Genomic DNA, 22077 nt, shown 5'->3' on the forward strand with positions numbered 1-22077 from the left:
ACGTCTCAGAAATCCAGAATCCATGAGACTGTCTGCTCTTCCTGCTCAGTTTCTTTTTGCTCAGTCTCTCCTATAATAAACACATCCTTTAAAATATGCCCACATTTCATTGGGTCCCAGGAGTGAACACCCACCCTCCCATTGATTCTAAACAGAGGAGAGGTGCAAAGACCTCTCTGTTAGTAAGCATGATGGCGGCTGATGAAGGTGCCTTTTTTCCATAGATGGGAGGTCATGCCTACACCATTCTGTGGTCCTTTCTCTTTTTCTGCTCTTTTAGATGTGGTAGATCTAAGCATAGCACAGCAGAAATCACCTGATCCACCCCCTTGGTGGGCCTGTTTGCAGTCTTATACCCACTTATATTGAACTCCATGGGGATTACTTCTGAGTAGACATTATGGGATTAATTACTTTACAAAACAGTTTCTAAACCAGGTTGTGTGACCAACTAGCTGAATGCTCAGTCATGTATGGAGTCCTGGTGCTCAAAAAATCTGTCTTTCATGCCTACCTGTGAAGTATCTTGCAAATCATTATATATGGCTGGGAGACTGTTAGGTTATTATATTATTTTGTCACATATTACGGATGGAGGCTTGAGGCTGTATGAGTAGTAGCTTGCTTCAAGCCACATTATGAGTTCATGGCTGAAGTGAGATTCAAGAACATAATGAAGGGCCCTGCTGGATCAAGCCAGTGGTCCATCTAGTCCAGTTCACAGTGGCCAACCAGATACCCATGGGAAACCTGCAAGCAGGACCTGAGTGTAAGAGCATTAGAATTTTGTAGAATGAGCAATACAAAGCAAAATAAATGGGGCCATTCTAACCAATTGCATTGTGGAAAATGAGCCCACTCCTACATTTCAGCATTTTTAACCAATGTGTGAAGCCACAGGTGTGACTGACATTTAGGAAACTGTAGAGGAAAAACTAGTCACACATGTTTTAGAAGGGTGGCAGACCTGCTTATTTATTTATAACTAAAAGCTCAGAGTTGAGAGGCCTTGCTGGCTCTGATCCTGGAACAGCAGGTTCACCTGTGTCTCCCACTTAGACGGTCTCTCTAAACCAGGTGAATCAGAATAATCTCTCTGCCCCCCCCCCCAGGGCAGTGATCCCACTGAAACTCTCAAGGCTGCATGCAGCCAGCTGACCCCATTGGAACTTACTTTCACAAACACATGCTTAGGGTCACAGCCCAAGTTCTCTTACGGAATGTCATAAATAAAATTTAAATACTTTATTAAAGATCTAGAGTAGTTTTATTTGGTGGTGGTGGGGTGTCTTCCCATGGAAAATAATAACTTATCTTTCTCTCACGACAGTGAGATTCCTACTGCAAGGGAAAGTCCTGTCTCAGTAACCTATTAGAATTCTTTGAGAGTGTCAACAAGCATATAGATAGAGGTGATCCAGTGGACATAGTGTACTTAGACTTTCAAAAAGCGTTTGACAAGGTACCTCACCAAAGACTTCTGAGGAAGCTTAGCAGTCATGGAATAAGAGGAGAGGTCCTCTTGTGGATAAGGAATTGGTTAAGAAGCAGAAAGCAGAGAGTAGGAATAAACGGACAGTTCTCCCAATGGAGGGCTGTAGAAAGTGGAGTCCCTCAAGGATCAGTATTGGGACCTGTACTTTTCAACTTGTTCATTAATGACCTAGAATTCGGAGTGAGCAGTGAAGTGGCCAAGTTTGCTGATGACACTAAATTGTTCAGGGTTGTTAAAACAAAAAGGGATTGTGAAGAGCTCCAAAAAGATCTCTCCAAACTGAGTGAATGGGCGGAAAAATGGCAAATGCAATTCAATATGAACAAGTGTAAAATTATGCATATTGGAGCAAAAAATCTGAATTTCACATATACGCTCATGGGGTCTGAACTGGCGGTGACCGACCAGGAGAGAGACCTCGGGGTTGTAGTGGACAGCACGATGAAAATGTCGACCCAGTGTGCGGCAGCTGTGAAAAAGGCAAATTCCATGCTAGCGATAATTAGGAAAGGTATTGAAAATAAAACAGCCGATATCATCATGCCGTTGTATAAATCTATGGTGCGGCCGCATTTGGAATACTGTGTACAGTTCTGGTCGCCTCATCTCAAAAAGGATATTCTAGAGTTGGAAAAGGTTCAGAAGAGGGCAACCAGAATGATCAAGGGGATGGAGCGACTCCCTTACGAGGAAAGGTTGCAGCATTTGGGGCTTTTTAGTTTAGAGAAAAGGCGGGTCAGAGGAGACATGATAGAAGTGTATAAAATTATGCATGGCATTGAGAAAGTGGATAGAGAAAAGTTCTTCTCCCTCTCTCATCATACTAGAACTCGTGGACATTCAAAGAAGCTGAATGTTGGAAGATTCAGGACAGACAAAAGGAAGTACTTCTTTACTCAGCGCATAGTTAAACTATGGAATTTGCTCCCACAAGATGCAGTAATGGCCACCAGCTTGGACAGTTTTAAAAGAAGATTAGACAAATTCATGGAGGACAGGGCTATCAATGGCTACTAGCCGTGATGGCTGTGCTCTGCCACCCTAGTCAGAGGCAGCATGCTTCTGAAAACCAGTTGCCGGAAGCCTCAGGAGGAGAGAGTGTTCTTGCACTCGGGTCCTGCTTGCGGGCTTCCCCCAGGCACCTGGTTGGCCACTGTGAGAACAGGATGCTGGACTAGATGGGCCACTGGCCTGATCCAGCAGGCTCTTCTTATGTTCTTACCTCTTAAGTTGGCGATGAGGGACTTGTGGCCCCTTGTGAGGGATGGGGGAGAAATTCAATTCAGTTTGCATTTAAAGCTGAACTTATCAAATTCTCACTTTCCGAAACAATATGAGACCGGAAACTCAGCTATTATTTGAAATTTGCACTTAACCGAATGTTATGATGCAGTGCTCCAACTGAGCATGTTTACAAAATGCATATGTTAGGGGAAAGTGTGAACAAAATGAATGTATTGGTGAATATAATGTACAAAAATGCAATAGATCAGTATAAATTGCTTGCAAAACTGTGTACATTAGTCAAACTGCCTACAAAAAATGTATGTATTAGGATAAATTTGCACTAAAATGCTGAAAAATTTTCATAAGGATTTTTTGTAAAAAAAAATGCAAATTGCTGCAGTACCAAATTTAAGGTTAGAAAAATGAGAAACTGAGAGAACTGAAATGGACAGATCCTTCCATCCCTACCCGTAGTCTAATATATAGCCCACCATGCCCCCTCTCTCAAATGGAATAAATCCTGTAAAAATCCAATTGAGCAAAGACGGGAGAGAAGGTAAAGGGAGAGGAATCTTCTTGTAAGGTGGGATAAAAAAGATTCTAGAATTTTGTGATTCAAAGATCACCAAGGAAGAAAGAAAGAAGGTGAGAAGGCTGAAGCTTGCCCAGGGTGGTGTGTTGTGTTGTGCGTGCATGTGTGTGCGTGCGAGCAGAATCAGGCAGATGAGGTTGCTGCAGATAGTAGTGGCAGCTAGATTTCCCCTTTGATGCTCACAAGTTTTGGAGGGGAGGAAGCAGCAGCAGCTCCTACTGCTTGGCTCTATTGCCTGCCTGGAGAACAGGCAGAGGAGAGGAGAGGGGGTGGCACACAGAAAACAGTAGTTGTGCTTCTGCTGATGCAGAGGAAGGAAAGACAAGAAGAGAGACTCAGCAGATCCTTCCTACTTGCTGAGCTTGCCTCATTCCACCCCATCCATGCTGTGCCAGGGGTCTTTGTTCTCTTCCTAAGCTCTCTTCCCCTTCCCCCAGTCATGCCATGAATGCAACCTGGGATTGGAGGGAGAAAGCACAAAGACCAGTGCAATGGTACCAGTTTTTTTAAAATATTGTTTTTTTTCATCTATTCAGGAGCTCTCAATTTACACATGCTCTGCGGAGATATAGTTACCACAGATAAACACAGAATCTAAGTTTTTATATTACAAAAAGGAAAGTCTCTAGCACTTCTAGAAAGAAACTTATAGATTGAAGTGTGCAGGTACCCTTCTAAAAAATTTCTGTGAAATGATCCAGCCTGGCTGCTCTTGCCTGTTAGTGTTACTAGCCAATGAGAGAAGTCAGAGCTGTGATTGATAAGTGAGTTGTTTGGGCACTAGGCAATGGGAATCACTGGGGTCCTAAAGTGGGGCATTTGGCCCTCCCTTTTAGTGCACTTTTCCTGCTTCTGTGTTTTTTTCTAGTTCTTGGAATCTCCATAGTATGCCCTTTTTCTCTAGCAAGCAGGATAAATCTTTCCTGTGCTGGGTTCCCTGGAGATCAGGTGGTGCCTAGAAGTTGCTCTTCTTGGCTTATTAAAGCTTGCCAAGGGGGTTTGACTGAGTGAATCTAGGGTGTGATCAAAGCATCATTGCGGGAGTGGTTCTAGCTGCCCTGAAAGAGGCGGTGATCTGACCACTCCTCAAAAAGCCCACCCTGGACCCATTGGTTTGTGACAATTACCGCCTGGTTGCAAATACCCCCTTTTTAGGGAAGATGATTGAGAGGGTGGTGGTGCAGCAATTGCAAGTATGCTTGGATGAAACAGATTATCTTGACCCATTCCAGTCTGGGTTCAGGCCTGTTTACACGACTGAATCGGCCTTGGTTGCCCTGATGGATGACCTTTATCAGGAGAAGGACAGTGGGAGTGCAACCCTGTTATTCTTACTTGATCTCTCAGTGGCTTTTGATACCATTGACCATGGTATCCTTCTGGGCCAACTTGGTGAGAATTGGAGGCACTGTTTTACAGTGGTTCCAATCCTATCTCCAGGGTCGTTTTTAGACAATAGCATTGGGGAATTGTATTTCAGCCCCTTGGTAGTTGTGCTGTGGGGTGCCATAGGGTACCATCTTGTTCCCCATGCTGTTTAACATCTATATGAAGCCCTTGGGAGTGGTCATCAGGGCATTTGGGGCAAGGTGTCAGCAGTACGCTGATGATACTCAGCTCTATTTCTTTGTAACACCGTAACTGGGAGAGGCCATGCAAGCCCTAGACTGCTGCCTGACTCAGTGGTGAGCTGGATGAGGGTCAATAAACTGAGCCTGAATCCTAGCAAGATGGAAATGCTGTGGGTTGGTGGTTCCCGGGTTCAGATAATTGGTCAGTTGCCTGCTTTGGGTGGGGTCGTACTCCCACTGAAAGAGCAGGTTCATAGTCTGGGGGTGCTCCTGGATCCATCTTTGTCACTAGAGGCCCAGGTGACCTCCATGGCTAGGAGTGCCTTTTACAAGCTTCGGCTGGCAAGATAGCAGCAGCTGCTTCTGGACCGGGATAGCCTGACCACTGTTGTCCAGGCTGGATTACTATAATGTGCTCTATGTGGGGCTACCCTTGAGGTTGGTCCAGAAGCTGCAGCTGGTGCAAAATGCGGTGGTGTGACTACTCGCTGGGGCAGGGCATTGCCACCCCACTGCTGAAAGAATTGCACTGACTACCTATTAGCTACCAGGCTAAGTTCAAGGTTCTGGTTTTGGTGTACAAAGCCCCATACAGCTTGGGTCCAAGATACTGGAAAGATCTTCTTACTCCTTATATACCCAGTCAATCACTATGCTCTGCGGGTGAGGGTCTCCTGCAGATACCATCTTACCAGGAGGTCCATTTCCCACAACATAGGAAACAGACCTTTAGTGTAGTGGTACTTACCCTTTGGGAATCTCCTTTAATATTACACAGGCACCATCTCTGTTACCTCTATGACACTTACTGTAGACTTTCCTCATTCAGCAAGCCTTTTGAGTTGAGACCTTATCCCAGTCTGCATCTGTGCTGGAATTGCTTTTTAAGATGTTTTTAAAGCTTTTTAAACAAGATGTTGTTAAGGATGTTCTGTTGTAATACATTTTAAAGTCTGGTTTTATTATGTTTTAGAGTGTTTTTAGTGCATTTATTTGCTGCTGTGGGCCCCTACCAGGAGGAAGGGCAAGGTATATATCTAATAAATAAAATAAAATAAATAATAAATGTTATTTTCTGCACATACTACTATGCAATAAATGTAGGTGAATGTTAAAGAATCCCCTTTCCCCCAAAAGGCAAATGTGAAACTTTGCAAAGGGGCTTAGGCATGTCTCTTGCTTTGCAGGAGCTAAAGATCAAGGACTCATTAAGAATTCATTGTATAATTAGCTTACAGTACAATAGTATACATGCCTACTCAGATATAAGTCTCTTTCTGTTTAATGGGACTTACTTCCAGGTAAATGGGTACAGGACAGGCTTTGGCCTAGGGTTCGCATTGGTGGAAAAACAGGGTTCTTGTGCCTTTAACAGCTGTATGGCAGGCAGAAATTAAACAGGTCAAGCCTTTGCTAGTATAGAATTACAATTATGTGAAAAGTCTCTAACTGTGTGTTGTGCCACACCTCCATGGCAGCCATTTTATGACTGGTGCCCTTGGAACTCTTTAAGTTTGAAATGTGCTTTGTGGTCCCAAAAGGTAGGCAATCCCTGCTTGAGTCAAACAGAGACACAGTCCTGAAATGTGACATTTCTTCTCCAAGGAATGTTGTTTTACCATTTGGCAATCTGAAGGTAGCCATCAGTAATCATTCCTCTTTGGTAATCTTGAATAAAGCTTACATTTATTCCTAATGTTTTATTTATCTTTATTCATACAATTTTGTATTTATTATATTATCCTTTATAATATTAACATTTGTAACACAGAACACATGAGTATGTTCACAAAATCTTCAAACTCATTAGGTGCATGACCCTCCCTCTCTTTTTAATTCTCATCCAAGCAAATACTTTTGCCGTTTCTTCACCCAGATATTGAAGGATCACTTTATTTCTCCCAGCCCTTTTCATTTCTATCTTCTCCCCATTTCACTACCCTTATAAATGTAACTGCCCAGCAAGCCATGGATGAGCTGAAGAGGGAAGAGCTAGATCATACCCCATAATAAGTTTTTACATTTGCTTCAAATCATGACTACTTTCCTGCAAATGCTAGAAAAAATATGTAGCCCATGTGTAAGCATTCAAATGTATTTTAATGTATTTTAAGGTCTGTTTTTATGATGTTTTAAAGTGTTTTTACTGCTTTTGTTTGCCACCCTGGTCTCCTGCTGGGAGGAAGGGCAGGATATAAATCAAATAATAAATAAACAAACAAATAAATAAATAATTGAATTAGAAATAGAATTTATTATCTGCCCTTTGTCCAGGGTTGCAGGGTGGGTTACAACAACTGTTAAACACATAAGTGAAACAGTTAAAAACAACCTAAACAAACATAACAGAAAATAAGGCTGGGTCCTAAAAGTATACATCTCAGATGTTGAAGGCCAGGGTAAAGAGGCACGTGTTCAGCATTCACCAAAAGTTGTACAATGAATTTGCGAGATGGACCTCGGTGAGGAGGGAGTTCCACAGTTTAGGGGCTGCCTCAGAGAATGCTGTCTCCCAGGCTGCCACCACCCCTGAACTTCTGAGGGTGGCGCCATAATTCCCATGGTGCTGAACAGTAGCCTCTCATTACTTTTTGGAAGCAGTTCTGGAGGTATGAGCCCTACCAAAAGGACCCCTCTCTGCTGATCTCAACACCTAAGAGAGTCTGTAAGGAAGGATGTAGCCTTTCAGATATTTGGGATCAAAGTCATTTAGGGCTTTAAACACTAACGTGAGCACCTTAAACTAGCTCCGGAAACAAACTGGCAACCCATGCAGCTGTTTTACAACAGAGGTTATATGCTAAAAGTAACCCCCACCAGTAATCTGGCTGCTGCATTTTGGACCAGTTGAAGTCTCTGAATCATCTTCAAGGGCAATCCCACATAGAGCGCATTGCAGTAATCCAATCTGGAAGTTACCAGAGCATGGAGCACTGTGGCCAAGTCTTCTCTGTCCAAAAGGGGCCAAAGCTGGCAAACTAGCCGGAACTGGAAAAAGGCACTCCTAGCCACTGAGGCCACCTGAACCTCTAGTGACAGTGGATCAAGAAGTATGCCCAGGCTGTGGACCTGCTCCTTCAAGGAAAGACCGTCTTCCCACCTCTGGGACATGAGAACTTTAGACACATAACACCTCTGTCTTTTCAGGATTCGGCCTCAATTTATTGGCCCACATCCAGTCCATCACTACCTCCAAGCACCGATTCAACACCTCAACTACCTCTCCTGATTCAGATGGAAGACAGAGGTAGAGCTGGGTGTCATCTGCATATTGATGGCACCTCATTCCAAATCTCCTGATGACAGCTCCCAGTGGCTTCATACAAATGTTTTACAGAGCATGGGGGACAAGATGGAACCCTGTGGAACACCACAGGATAATTTCCATGGTGCTGAACAGTAGCTTCTCATAACTACTTTTTGGAAGCAGTTCTGGAGGTATGAGTGGAACCACTGAAACACACTGCCTGCAACCACAACCTCCTCGAGACATTCCAGAAGGATACCATGGTCAACAGTATCAAAAGCCGCTTAGAGATCAAGGAGAATGAGCAGGGTAACATTCCTCCTATCTCTCTCCTGACAGATGTCATCAACCAGGGCAACCAAGGCAGTGCCATGGCCAGGCCTGAAGCCAGACTGGAAAGGATCCAAGTAATTAAACAGTGCTTTAAAAAGGCAGAACATTAGGAAGTTTAAATGAAGTTGAATCAGACAGAGGTAGTCTGTATACTCCATTGCAGACAGTTAAAATGGTGGCAGGAGAACAAAGCAGCATTACAACAGTTCTCTCATCAGGTATGTTTGCCTCAGCATGAAATTTACATTTTGTGCACTTCCAGGGAGCAAAGGGGGAGAAAACTCTCTCCTCCTTGGAGGACTGTGTGTGCAGTGATGGAAATGTTATTGGGCACATGTGTGTGCATTCAATAGCTGGAAGCTGTGATTTTGCACACTTCCCTGTGTGTGGGGCAGAAAAACACACAATAGAAAATGGACTAATGCACTTGTGCAGATGAGATAGAGAGAGAGGTGGAGGGGCAGAGCTAGACAAATTAATTTTAAAAATTCCACAACCATGGGTACGGATGGGAAAATGTCAGATTTTTAGAAACTGAATTGGAGAACAAAACATACAGTTATGGACACAAAGGTGACAAATCAAATAGTGAAAATGTGGATTTTGTGACTAGCCCTGGATGTTACTGTCTTTTACTAATACTTCCTCCTCCTCATGTTACTGTCTCCACATTTAAAGTGGAGAGGCTGCAAGATGCAAAATGTCTATTATAACTCTGACTAAATGCCAGATGTCCAAGCTGCATTTAGAAAGGGAAGAGGTACCAGAGATCATATTGCAAACATACGTTGGATAATGGAATGGACCCAGGAATTTCAGAAGGAAATCACCCTGTGCTTTATAGATTACAGCAAAGACTTTGATTGTGTAGATCATGAAAAACTATGGAATGCTTTAAAAGAAATGGGGGTGCCACAGCATCTGATTGTCCTGATGTGCAACCTATACTCTGGACAAGAGGCAACTGTAAGGACAGGATATGGAGAAACGGATTGGTTCCCCTTCAGAAAGGTGTGAGACAGGTGTATTTTATCACCCTACTTGTTTAATCTATACGCTGAACATATCATACGGAAAGTGGGATTGGACCATGATGGAGGTGTGAAAATTGGAGGGAGAAATATCAATAATTTAAGATATGCAGACGATACCATACTCTTAGCAGAAACCAGTAATGATTTGAAACGAATGCTGAAGAAAGTTAAAGAGGAAAGCACAAAAGCAGGACTACGGCTGACCATCAAGAAGGCTAAAGTAGTAACAGAAGATTTATGTAACTTTAAAGTTGACAATGAGGACATTGAACTTGTCAAGGATTATCAATATTTTGGCACAGTCATTAACCAAAATGGAGACAATAGTCAAGAAATCAGAAGAAGGCTAGGACTGGGGAAGGCAGAACTAGAAAAGAGAGAACTAGAAAAGGTCCTCAAATGCAAAGATGTATCGCTGAACACTAAAGTCAGGATCATTCAGACCATGGTATTCCCGATCTCTATGTATGGATGTGAAAGTTGGACAGTGAAAAAAGCAGATAAGAGAATAATCAACTCATTGGAAATGTGGTGTTGGAGGAGAGCTTTGCGGATACCATGGACTGTGAAAAAGACAAATAATCGGGTGTTAGAACAAATTAAACCAGAACTATCATTAGCAGCTAAAATGATGAAATTGAGGTTATCGTATTTTGGACACATAATGAGAAGACATGATTCACTAGAAAAGACAATGCTGGGAAAAACAAAAGGGAGTAGAAAAAGAGGAAGACCAAACAAGAGATGGATTGATTCCATAAAGGAAGGCCTGAACTTACAAGATCTGAACAGGGTGGTTCACGACAGATGCTGTTGGAGGTTGCTGATTCATAGGGTTGCCATAAGTCGTAATCAACTTGAAGTCACATAACAGCAACTGTATTCACAGGCCAGGACTGGTGCCAAAGAACTATGCAGCTAGGTGGGTTATAAGGTTTTTTTCCTTGAACAGCAATCATCTGTACCACATGGCAAACGTCTTTGGAAATTAAGGAACATTTAAAGAGCAGTGTTTAATTTTTGCATGCAGTTTGCAAGGAGCTCACATTATTAAAGATTTCAAGATCATACTGGGCTTGTGCAAGCTCCTTGCTTGAGTCTAAAAAGCAGCTCTTTAGATCCTTCTTGACCTTGCTTATTTTATCTGTTTAAGCTTTGTTTCCTACTTCTAGTTTTAATATACAAGCCCAAACAAATCATAAGTATAAAATTCTTTAATCTCTGTGTAATCTGTAATTACACACAGAAGTGTGTGTGTGTGTGTGTGTGTGTGTGTGCACGCGCATGTAAAATAAGATCTTATTTTTTGGGCAAGTAGGCAGTATTACTGCAGTGCATACCTTATTAGCAATCGATAAGAAAGCTTTACAGAACTGTCTTGGACTTAAGCTGACCATGTGATAATATACTCATTCACCTCTCTGACAATGGTAGTGACAAAAAAAATCTTTTACTCCATCAATTTAATCAAATTATTCTCCCTGGTTGAGTACTTTTATTGCAATACTTTGTGAAGGTCAGATGAGGCAAATGGCCTGCTTAATTACTGTACCGGGAATCGTCGCTTGTCCTCTGGAGACACAAACACACACACATACACCCACACCACAGCAGACAACTTTAGCAGTTCTATGCCAGAATAGATCATAGGCTGACAAGACTGAAATTAGAAATATATCACAAAACATCTTGCATCTGCTATAGCACAAGGATGAATGTGTGTCTGCCACGGACGACTGGTCCAGACTAGAGCACTACCTACCAAAAGGTTTTCTCTTCCAATTACTCAGTGGGGAGAGCGTTTCTTTCATGCTCCTCTGATTATAAAAGGAAAGAATAGGCCATTTGCCTGCCTCTCGTTAATGATTTATGTTGAATTACTACTTTGCATTTCTAACGCTCACAGAGCTCCTTGCAAACTGATTTACAAACAGGTACGATAGTAATATTACAAATTATTTGCTGCAGATACAGAATACTGGTGTGTCAATAGGAGAAGCCGTGCTTGGCCTTGGCCTCATCTGTGCAGGTGGGCTAAGCAGGCTTAGAGTCAAATGGTCTCACTTAAGATTGGAAACAGTTTGTATTATTTTATTTATTTATTTATTAATTTATATCCTGTCTTTCATCATAGAAATAGTTTCTTAAGAGCGTTAAAGGTTATATGATAAAGCCATAATTGCTCATGGTGTGTATACTCTATTTTACTTATATTTCTGGTCATTTGTAGTATTTGTGAGAAAAGTATGATAATATTAATTCTTAGTGATGATGAACTAAAAGGTAAAGGTGTCCCCGCACTTATAGTGCGAGTCGTTTCCGACTCTTAGGGTGACGTCTTGCGACGTTTACTAGGCAGACCGTATATATGGGGTGGGATTGCCAGTTCCTTCCCTGGCCTTTCTTTACCCCCCAGCGTATGCCGGGTACTCATTTTACCGACCACGGATGGATGGAAGGCTGAGTGGACCTCGACCTCTTTTACCGGAGATTCGACTTCCTCCTTCCGTTGGAATCGAACTCCGGCCGTGAGCAGAGCTTTGGCTGCGTTACCGCCACTTACCACTCTCTGCCACGTAGGGTCATGATGATGAACTACACATCTTTTAATTTTTTTAAAAGTGTGTGCACGCACACCAAGGGTAACTATGCCTCTTCTTAAAACAAGACAAAACTGAAGTAGTAGATATGCCACAGATATCTCTTTTCCATACTGTGTGAAGGTGCCCCAATTCATCTCTTACTAGAACTCGTTTAACAAATGTTCAGGTATTTTATAGACTATGATTCACCTCACAGTTCCACACCTTGACATGGGTGGGTAGGACACCTTTAGCCTAAATGCTAAGGAAGTCAGTTCTGTTTATTTAAATGGAGTAACACTCACACTAGGTATTTAGGTCTGGACTTTACTGCCTTTTGTTTCTATGCAATGAATAAATCTTTGCTGCTTTATCCTATTCACTTGCCTGATGGGGTTATTTCACATGCCTGAATGAGAATCTTGTAGGTTATCTGGAACCACAATAATTCTCTTTGAGGCTGTTAATACAAAGCTAAATATCAGCTTACCATAAAGTGGAGTACTGTTGTGAAAGGTTCCTTTTGAGCAGCTAAAGCTTTGTATTGGATCCAGTGTTTGAGATAATCTGCATGTAAGTGCTTCTGAACATCGTTTAGGGCTCTGTCAGGGCCTGATTAACATGGTTGGGGGCCCTGGTGTAATTCCCAAAGCAGGGCTCGCCTTCCCCCAGAAAGTAACACAATAAAAAAGGTACCACCAAATACAGCCAAGCTTGCAATCCTATATCCACTTACCTGGGGGTAAGTGCCATTAAACACAGACTTCTGAGTAGACAAGTATACCTTTGTTCTGTAAGTTGATTATAAATAATAAATAAATAAAATAATAACTATATAGTGAGTGCTGCTTCTGTACAGAGGAGACATACCAAAGCCTCTTTGCAAAGTTATATTATTTTGCATTTGCCTTTTCTCTCCTTTTTGAGGGGGAGGGAGGATTCTTTAATGTTCACTCACAGTTATTGTGTAGTAGTATATGCAGAAAATAACTTATAGAGTGTACCTGACCTCAGACAAACCCACCCTAGTAGCTAGGAAGAAAGGAGAGGCAACCTATTCAGTCTTTATAGCTACAGAGATTCCAAGGCTTAAAAAAGTAGACAGAAGCAGGAAAAGTCCACTAAAGATCAGGGGATGATAGCAACTCTTTAGGACCCCAGGAATTACTGCTACCTGAAATCCAAACGCACCCATCAGTCACAACTCTGACTTCACTTATTGGTTAAAAACACTGAAAGGCAGGAGCAGCCAGGCAGACGTATCTCACAGAAATTGCCCAGAAGGATACCTGCACATTTTGATTCATAATTTTCCTTCTAGGAGGACTAGAGACTTACTTTTTTTTAATGTAAGTTTAGAGTCTGGGGTGCCTTGCAGGCCTGGACTCTGGTGCAGTTGCTCTAGTAAATGTCTGGAAGCTCCTCTGGCTACAGCACTGCTGAAGCTGATCATGCAAGGATCTAACTATTCCCCTGAGTGAGACACCATTGGAAAGCCCCATGTAAGAGAATAATGTGTGGTGTGTGTGTAATACATACATATATTATATATAATACGTAAAATCGTTTAGATAGTTGAAGTAGTGTAAAGTTTCAGAAGCAGCAGAAAATGATTTTCCCCCAGTCCTTCATATTCAACAAAATGAGAATTAAATTAGTTCCTATTTTCCTATGTCCATTTCCTTTAAATTTTTTTCACTTATTCAGCGTTGTTTTACTTCATCCGTTTATGTCCTGTTCGGTGAGAGTCATTCCAACTCACAAAAGAAGTTTACTAAAAACACAACAGTAAAGTAAGACACACACACCCCGAGATTCAACAATGCTAACAACACTGTTGTATGTCATTTTACAAATCCATAGACTCATCTCTAAATGCAGGCCAGGATCTAAAGCATAGGTTGGGACCCTGTGGCCCTGTAGATGATCCAATGATCAGGGATGATGGGAGCCGTAGATTAACAACATCTGGAGGGCTACTGGTTCTCCAGCCCTGGTGTACAAGGCTGATGGTCACGTGCTACCTAGTCTGGGTTTCCTTCCTTCTGCCTTCCCTTAGGGTACCCAAGTGTTAAGTAGCCCCAGGGAAGATGGGGGAGGGTTCTGCCCCAACAGTTCTCTCAGGGTATTGATGGTGCTGTCAGGAAGTGGTGCTTATTTGCTCCCTGGCCTGCCCTGCCTTCCCTCAGGGCACAAAGGGAAAGTGGGAAGCAGCCCCAGAAACCTTTTGAACTAGGTTGCTTCCAGACTTCCTTCATCCACGTTTGCAAGGAGTTTAGGCAACATTGTGTCAAACAAATGTTATCCCACACTTTCCAGGGCATTTTCCTGCAAAACGTCAGCGTGTTGTTGTTGTTTTGGGGGGGCAGAAGTGGGTTTGTTGTGCAGGAGCTTCAAATCAGTTTTAATTGTGCAATCTACATTTGTCAATATGTGATTGATACAAAATAGCGACAGTCTGGAAGCACCCCTAGTTGCATGGTTCTTTGGCTTCTGACTTAATATCTAAACATAACTGGAATAACATACTGTAACTGGAGACATATGTATACCCTATGTGTACATCCACTTAGTTTCTCTCTCTCCTGGTACTGTATATTGTGGTGCTGCATTAATTCTCATAGTTCATTTTAAAAGTTCTGGCTGTCCTTCCAGAAGCAACACTGAGTCTTTTTTTGCTGATATACTAACATTGTCAATGGACCACTTTTCACTACAGGAGGAGGCAAAAACTATTAAATGTGTGAAGAGTGTTTATTTCTTACCTGTTAAGAAGAAGCCTTGCTGGTGCTAGCAAGCAGTGATTAATTTACAAGATTCTCTCTCTCTCTCTCTCTCTTTCTCTCTCTCTCTCTCTGTCTGTCTGTCTGTCTGTCTGCAGGAGCAGTTCAGGTTCATGAAACATCCAGGGATCCTTTTACTATGCCTTATAACACACATATACTTTTCAATAAACTAAGCTTGCATTCTCCAATCATGGACTATGTACTTTCCTGCTGGCTCCTGGGAATTTTCTCCCAATCCTAGGCTAATTTAGGCATGGGAAGTGGCAATTGAACTTCCACAGTCAAACATTTCATCCCCTGGTTGTTTTTCACACTCTGTGCTCAAGGGCTCCCCCTTCATGAGGTAAATTTAACATCCTGAGTCTTGTTAAATTTCTAGTAATTGATTTCTAGTTTCTAGTAATTGGGATATCTGAGCTCCATGTGCCTCAAGTTTTACCTTTGACTGCTGGGGAAGTGCCTTAACTACATTGGGGTACACTTCATGCCCCCCTTAAGAGCATAAGAACAGCCCTGCTGCATCAGGCCAAAGACCCATCTAGTCCAGCATCCTGGTCTCACAGTAGCAACTAGTCCTGTTTTCAGATCTTTCTCGTAATCTTGGACTATGTGTGTCTTCTCCCTCTCTCATAATACTAGAACTCGTGGACATTCAAAGAAGCTGAATGTTGGAAGATTCAGGACAGACAAAAGGAAGTACTTCTTTACTCAGCGCATAGTTAAACTATGGAATTTGCTCCCACAAGATGCAGTAATGGCCACCAGCTTGGATGGCTTTAAAAGAAGATTAGACAAATTCATGGAGGACAGAGCTATCAATGGCTACTAGCCATGATGGCTGTGCTCTGCCACCCTAGTCAGAGGCAGCATGCTTCTGAAAACCAGTTGCCGGAAGCCTCAGGAGGGGAGAGTGTTCTTGCACTCGGGTCCTGCTTGCGGGCTTCCCCCAGGCACCTGGTTGGCCACTGTGAGAACAGGATGCTGGACTAGATGGGCCACTGGCCTGATCCAGCAGGCTCTTCTTATGTTCTTATGTTCTTATGTGTACATATGTAAGCTTTCTAAGGGCCAAATTGCATGTTATGTTAGCAATTAGTACTTGGAATAGGACATGCCATGTTCTGAAGACAAAACAACTGTGGGGTGGGGTGCGATCTGCATTGGAACCATGGCATGCAGGAAGGGGAAGTTAACTTTTCTTCTGTGCTACTTTCCTGCTGACCCCCCCACCCGCACAACTTGCTGCCAGAGTGCTGTACCCTTGACACCTCTGTCAGAACAGTTTGAACAGCACTACTGCGATCGGTGTAAAGGAAAGAGACTCTGGGAAACAAACCAGAAAATTGTCCCAGTGTAGGTTTGCCTTTTCAGTCTTTGTATATAAAGGTCATTTTAGGAGGAGTAAGTAGTGTGTTACAAAACAACTTAAAATGACCACCCCTGTCCATGTGTCATCCAGCAGTTGATACTTCAGGCATATGTACACAACATACTTTAGCAGTTAATAAATAGTTCCCTCCTTCGCTTGATGGAACCCTCGGAGCTTAGTTCTGTGAAGTTTGGATAAGGGCTGTAGCTCAGTGGTAAAGCACCTGCTTTGCATGCAGAGTCAATCTGTGGCATTGCCAGTTAGAGCTGGGAATGTCCCCTGTCTGAAATGCTGGAAGATCCACTGCCAGTCAATGTAGCCATTACTGAGGCAGATGGACCAATGGTCTGACTTGGTATAAGGCAGCTTCCTGTGTTCCTAGGAGAAGGCTAGGAATCTATAACAGAATTCTTAAATACCCTCACCTCAGGATACTTTGTGGAGGTCATGATCTGTTTTACTGGTATGGATACTAATGTCGCAGTACAGAATGCATTAGTTATATTTTGACTGCACAAGGAGCCGCCAAACAAGCTTTTACTTTTGAACTAACCATAGTTCTCCATTGCACCCAAATCTGGGGAACTGTGTTTTGTCCTAACTGTGGTTTAGTTAAAAGAAACCAGGATCAAATCATGGCTTGATATCCTAGTTGTCCGTACTTGAGTAGCAGCATCTCACTGGCTTGTGGCATGATTACCAAAAAGGTACTGCTACTGTTCTATGGCCGCTTTGTCACCAAAACCCAGGCACTCAAGTTTTTACTTGCAAAATTCAACTGTTACTTGAATTGCATATGTGTTTCACTCAAAACTGTCAGTGACTCAGTTTGCCTTCCTGAAAGCTGATTCATACCTGTTGGGTCTTCTGGATCAAGCCTGATGTGGTGGCAGCAGCCATGTTTTTCACATGTTGACCTATAAAGTCTGTGATGTGTCATTTTCCATATTAAATCATCTCCTCTTCCTGCCTTACCTTCCCGTGCTCCAACTTGGCCCATCTTTAATACTGGCCTAGGCTTGGAAAAAGTTCCTAGAACAATGGAGTAAGAAGAGGTAAGGTAGGTATGAATGTGTGTGTAGTTCGCCTCGCCTGCACATTCTGTCCAGGTCCTATCCCTATTTTATAAGTGAACAGGGAAGATTCAAGAAAACAGGCATGGCTGCTTTACCACTAGAACTCATGGGCATTCAATGAAGCTGAATGTTGGAAGGACAGACAAAAGAAAGTACTTCTTCATGCAGCGCATAGTTAAGCTATGGAATTCTCTCCTACAAGAGGCAGTGATGGCCACCAACATGGATGGCTTTAAAAGAAGATTAGACAAATTCATGGAGGACAGGGCTATCAATAGCTTCTAGCCATGATGGCTGTGCTCTGCCACCCTAGTCAGAGGCAGCATGCTTCTGAAAACCAGTTGCCGGTAGCCACAGGAGGGGAGACTGCTCATGCACTCAGGTCCTGCTTGTGGGCTTCCCATGGGCATCTGCATGGCCACTGTAAGAATAGGATGCTGGACTAGATGGGCCACTGGACTGATCCAGCAGGCTCTTCTTATGTTCTTATGAGTATTTCTAAACCACTAACTCATAAGAAAATAACAACTATGGTGGTGTACAATAAAATCATTGAGGCATCATACTTTTTTAAAAATAATAATAATAATAATAATAATAATAATACAGAAAAATGACCAACACTGAAACCAATTAATTCTCTAAAATTACTTGGCAAAACAAATATTTTCAATAGGAGACAAAATTATCAAAATTGTAGGTGCCTTTCTGATTTCAGTGGGAACAGTGTTCCAGAGTACATGTACCACTATGCTAAAAGCCTTAGTTTGCATAGAAACTAAACAAATATGTGATAACTGTGGGATAGTCAGTGATCTGGCCAGTGTACATGGGACAAGGCAGTTTCAGTTAGCTTGAATGTGTATTGACCTTTCATTAAAGTCCGTTATCTAACATTGCATATAGTAACCAAAATTAGCTAATTCTTTCAAAAAGTCTAAGAACTGCATTATCTTAAAGCTGAAAGAAACTTAAGACCATTTGCCCATCCATTTACATTTAAGCAAAATTAAATTGTACCCATCTCAACATTTGTTTTATCTAACTATATAATATTTTTGTAAGCAGTCACACATGGGGGTGGGGCACAGGGCAATGGCAGGATGGCAGGCAAGTGAGGCGAGGGAGTGAGGAAAGCAAGGATGGCACGTGGGGGGGCAATGGCGAGCGGGTGGAGCAAGCAAGGCAAGCAAGTGAGCAAGCAGTGGGGGAGCAAGCGAGGTAAGCAAGCAGTGGAGGGAGCAAGTGGGTGGCAGCAACCATGTGGGAGGCAGGCAAAAGGCAGCGGTGGCAGCATCCTGAACAGGCAGGAGACCGGGAAGCTGCCTAAATGTGGTGGTGGTGAGTGCCTGGGAGGCCCTTTGGAGAGTTGCCTGTGTGTACGTGTTTAGGGGTGCCTGGTGTGTGTGTGTGTGTGTTTGGGAATCCCTGGCTGGTGACCGGAGTAAGCAGGGAGGGCTGGTGAGTGAACAAGCAGGGGGCAGAGCCCCCCAGTCTAATTGTATTTTAGCCACTCAATCTGTCTTTGTGCAGTTATTCTCGTTATTAACAATACTTGCTGATACTTAACCAGAACACTCTGTTTTGATGTACAACCATTACCTCTTGTCCTACTCATGGAATCCTAAATTGTTCTTCTCCTGTACAGTACAGGGTATACTATGTATCACAGAATATTGCAAACTGTTGGCATTGATTTCCTGTTTCTGGAATGGTCAGATTTGCTCTCAATAGCGTTGGTTTGCTTAATGCTACTGCCACAACTGTGCTGGTAAATTTTGTCAGGGGACTAACTAAAAATCCCTGGGCAGGTTGGATCCAGGCTGTGGGATCTCTACCCCTGCTTGACACCTTGCCTACATATAGCAGGATTCCAGCCAAGTGGGTAAGCTGACTGTGGAGCTAGTGTGTAAACATTCTTTTAACTTAGACCTTCAGGATCTCATTGACATAATGTTATGTCATGTATCTATTATAATGGCAATAGGGCCAGCCCTACCATTAAACAGAGTGAAGTGGCCACCTCAGGCAGCAAGCACTGGGAGATGTGGAGCAGTAGTGACACAGCTATATGTGCCACATGACCTGCTGCCCTCTGGTGTAGTGGAGGATCACCAGTCAGATTCTGTATGTGGAATGGGGGTGGGGTACTATCTTGTCATTTGCCTCACACAGAAAAATGTGTTGAGCCAGCTTTGAAAGTCAAGTGTTTTTCTCCTCAGGCAGGAGGATTTTGTCATAAATTCTGAGTGCTTGGATTTCTCTAAATAACTCACTTTCTATTTGATCTCTCTCTGGACTGCTGCACAGTTCACATCTGATATGAAAGAGACAACAGCAAACTGTGATCCTTTTCTATTTTGAGATCATTGTTTATATGGCTGAATCCTAATATTCTGATGCTTCTTAGGTCTCACCTAGGGAGATCTGACAAAAATACTGTATTTATTTGAACTAAATGCCTATTGACTTGGCTTGCACATTATACTAAAGTGTGGTTTGTTTGATCATCTGAGCCCAGCTGTCTAACCATGTTTTGTTGTTGGCTGTGAGTTGTTGTTTTAACTATGGTTTGGCATTATGTCTGGGTCTGCTTAACCATGGTTTGTTTGGCCACCCCACTCCAGTTGCTTGCCAAGCAGCTACAGAGGCATGTGGCAAGAGCAGCTAGAAGACAAATCAAGCTTTGGAGAAAAAAGTCATGGCTTGCTTTGTGCCTCTGTGAGATGATGAGATGACTTGTGGATTGTTAATGAACAATGGTTAAAACAAACCATGGCTTAGCATTGTTGCAAATGCGGACATCATGTTTTAATACTAGCAAAGGTTAAATTAAATTGAAATATTTTGCTTTACGTTGAAATATTTTGTATATTGGTGGCTTTATTGTTTACTGCTGTGGGTCTTTATACTAAAGCCATAAAGCTTTTTTATAAAGAGTCAAAGCAACAAACAATGCAGATCATTCAAATATACCAATATACAAAATATTTCAATATAAATTAGTTCAAAAATACTAAAGCCATTAAGGTTGCTAATGTATACCCACTTACCTGGGAGTAACCCTGTTGAACTGAGTAGAGTAGACATGTATAGACATGCACTATATACATCATTTACACAATTGTCTTCCTAAACTAAAATGCTTATCTTTTTTTTTTTTGCTCCTACTAAACAGCTCTAAAGAAAACCATTAACCGGTATATCCAAGCAGTCCATGCAAAATTTTGATATTTTGGAAAGGTCTGAGTGGACAACTGGACATATATAAGAAGATTAAGCTTGGTAAGAAATAAATTGTAAATAAAAATAAGTGGTATTATATTTGGGAAGTGATCTAGTAATTTTGAAATATACAATATTATTAATTATGTGAATTTAAGTTTGGGTACCTCCTGACAGTACTATATGCAGAATCAAGTAAACATGCACTTTTTTTTATATAGACCCAAAAGTTGACAAACTTGCCATTATAAGCAGTGATAGCTGTACTTTCAGATACTGTCAAGCTGGCTGCAGTCTGAAATCACTGGGCAACAATAAACAAAACATTAATGGTTCTTGATTAACTCTTGGTAGATACTTACTTTCAGGGCTGGCTGAAGAGTCACCATATAAATGACAGTGAAAAGGGGGCTTACTTCAGCTAATTTTGTGCTTAGTTAAGAGGTTTAAAAGGAATACACTCACATTGATTATTGTGGCTGAAGAAATGGAAGGGGGGTGGTAACTGAAATTTGTTGGATAGTGAGGGAATTGTTTCTTACAGATAAAAAGGGCGAAAGGAGGCAGAGAGAGAGAGAGAGAATTCTAAACTCGAATGCATAAGACTAATTATACATGCATAGTGGAGGAAGTATAGCCCTCATGCAGGGACTCTACCATTTTGTTTCATGTGATTTGTTTTGAAAGCACCCCCCATAAGAAGTAGAGCTTATGTGAGAAGTTACACATTGGATGGAAAGCTTGGTCTGGAACAAGTGGTTCCCAAACTCCCCATCACCACAGGCCTCTTGAAAATTGCTGATCGGCTTGGTGAACCACTTAATGAATCAATGTGCATTCCATAAAATTTGAATTCTAATACAATAAAATACAGGCAATTATAGACTCTGGAATTATTGGGAGGGGGCTCTTTAGATGGTGATGTGTATTATTTCACTCAGTTCCAAGTATAGTAAGCCAGTCTTCCTGCATTGGAGGGTCCTCCTGCTCATGCTACTTAGGAGCCATTCATGCATTAACTTCTGTTTAAATGACATTGCAGCTGTAAGAACTTTTACATATGTCTGAATGGAAGTAGCAGAAGGTGTTTGCTGTATGTGGAAGGAAATTATTTGCAAGTATGTGGAATCAGCATGCAACTTGTGCTGGCATTTGTGCATTCCTTCAAATATGTGTAGATTCCCAATCACCTACCGTTTTTAATATTTGGAGCCTAGTCAATAAACATATCCTGTTTACTCAGGACTTCCACAGTAATACAAGTAACTTTACTACTCTTTCATCCTTCTGTGTATAGAATTCTTTTTTAAAATCCTTTGCTGCAATATGAAAAATTGCACTGAATAATTTTGTTCCAAACAACTGGATATTTTGCAGGCTGCCTGTTGACTCATTGCATATTGTATTGCTGAAATGCATTGATACTATTAATATGATTGATCTGATATGTTGTTTCAGCATGAAGGGGTTTTGGGGGGCACTGCTGCTTTCTAATATATAGTGTTATGGGATTGTGGGGATGGGTTTGGATTATATTTGT

General features: G+C 42.0%; 1 protein-coding gene across 7 annotated transcripts in view; it reads left to right on the top strand.

Moving 5' to 3' along the window:
* The window catches only part of CRACD (capping protein inhibiting regulator of actin dynamics), a 181990-nt gene that overhangs the window by 39833 nt on the left and 120080 nt on the right, over positions 1 to 22077 (top strand). For 5 of the 7 annotated variants that reach the window (XM_061585233.1, XM_061585236.1, XM_061585237.1 and 2 more), the window contains exon 2: positions 20491 to 20597. The exons of 1 other annotated variant lie outside the window; for it this stretch is intronic. The gene's annotated coding sequence lies outside the window, so the exon portion shown is untranslated. Of the gene's footprint in view, positions 1 to 20490; positions 20598 to 22077 lie in introns of those variants that run through there. One more of the 7 variants, XM_061585239.1, reaches the window with a different exon arrangement.

The sequence above is a fragment of the Rhineura floridana genome, chromosome 9 (assembly GCF_030035675.1).
Source record: "Rhineura floridana isolate rRhiFlo1 chromosome 9, rRhiFlo1.hap2, whole genome shotgun sequence".
NCBI classification, from domain to species: domain Eukaryota; kingdom Metazoa; phylum Chordata; class Lepidosauria; order Squamata; family Rhineuridae; genus Rhineura; species Rhineura floridana.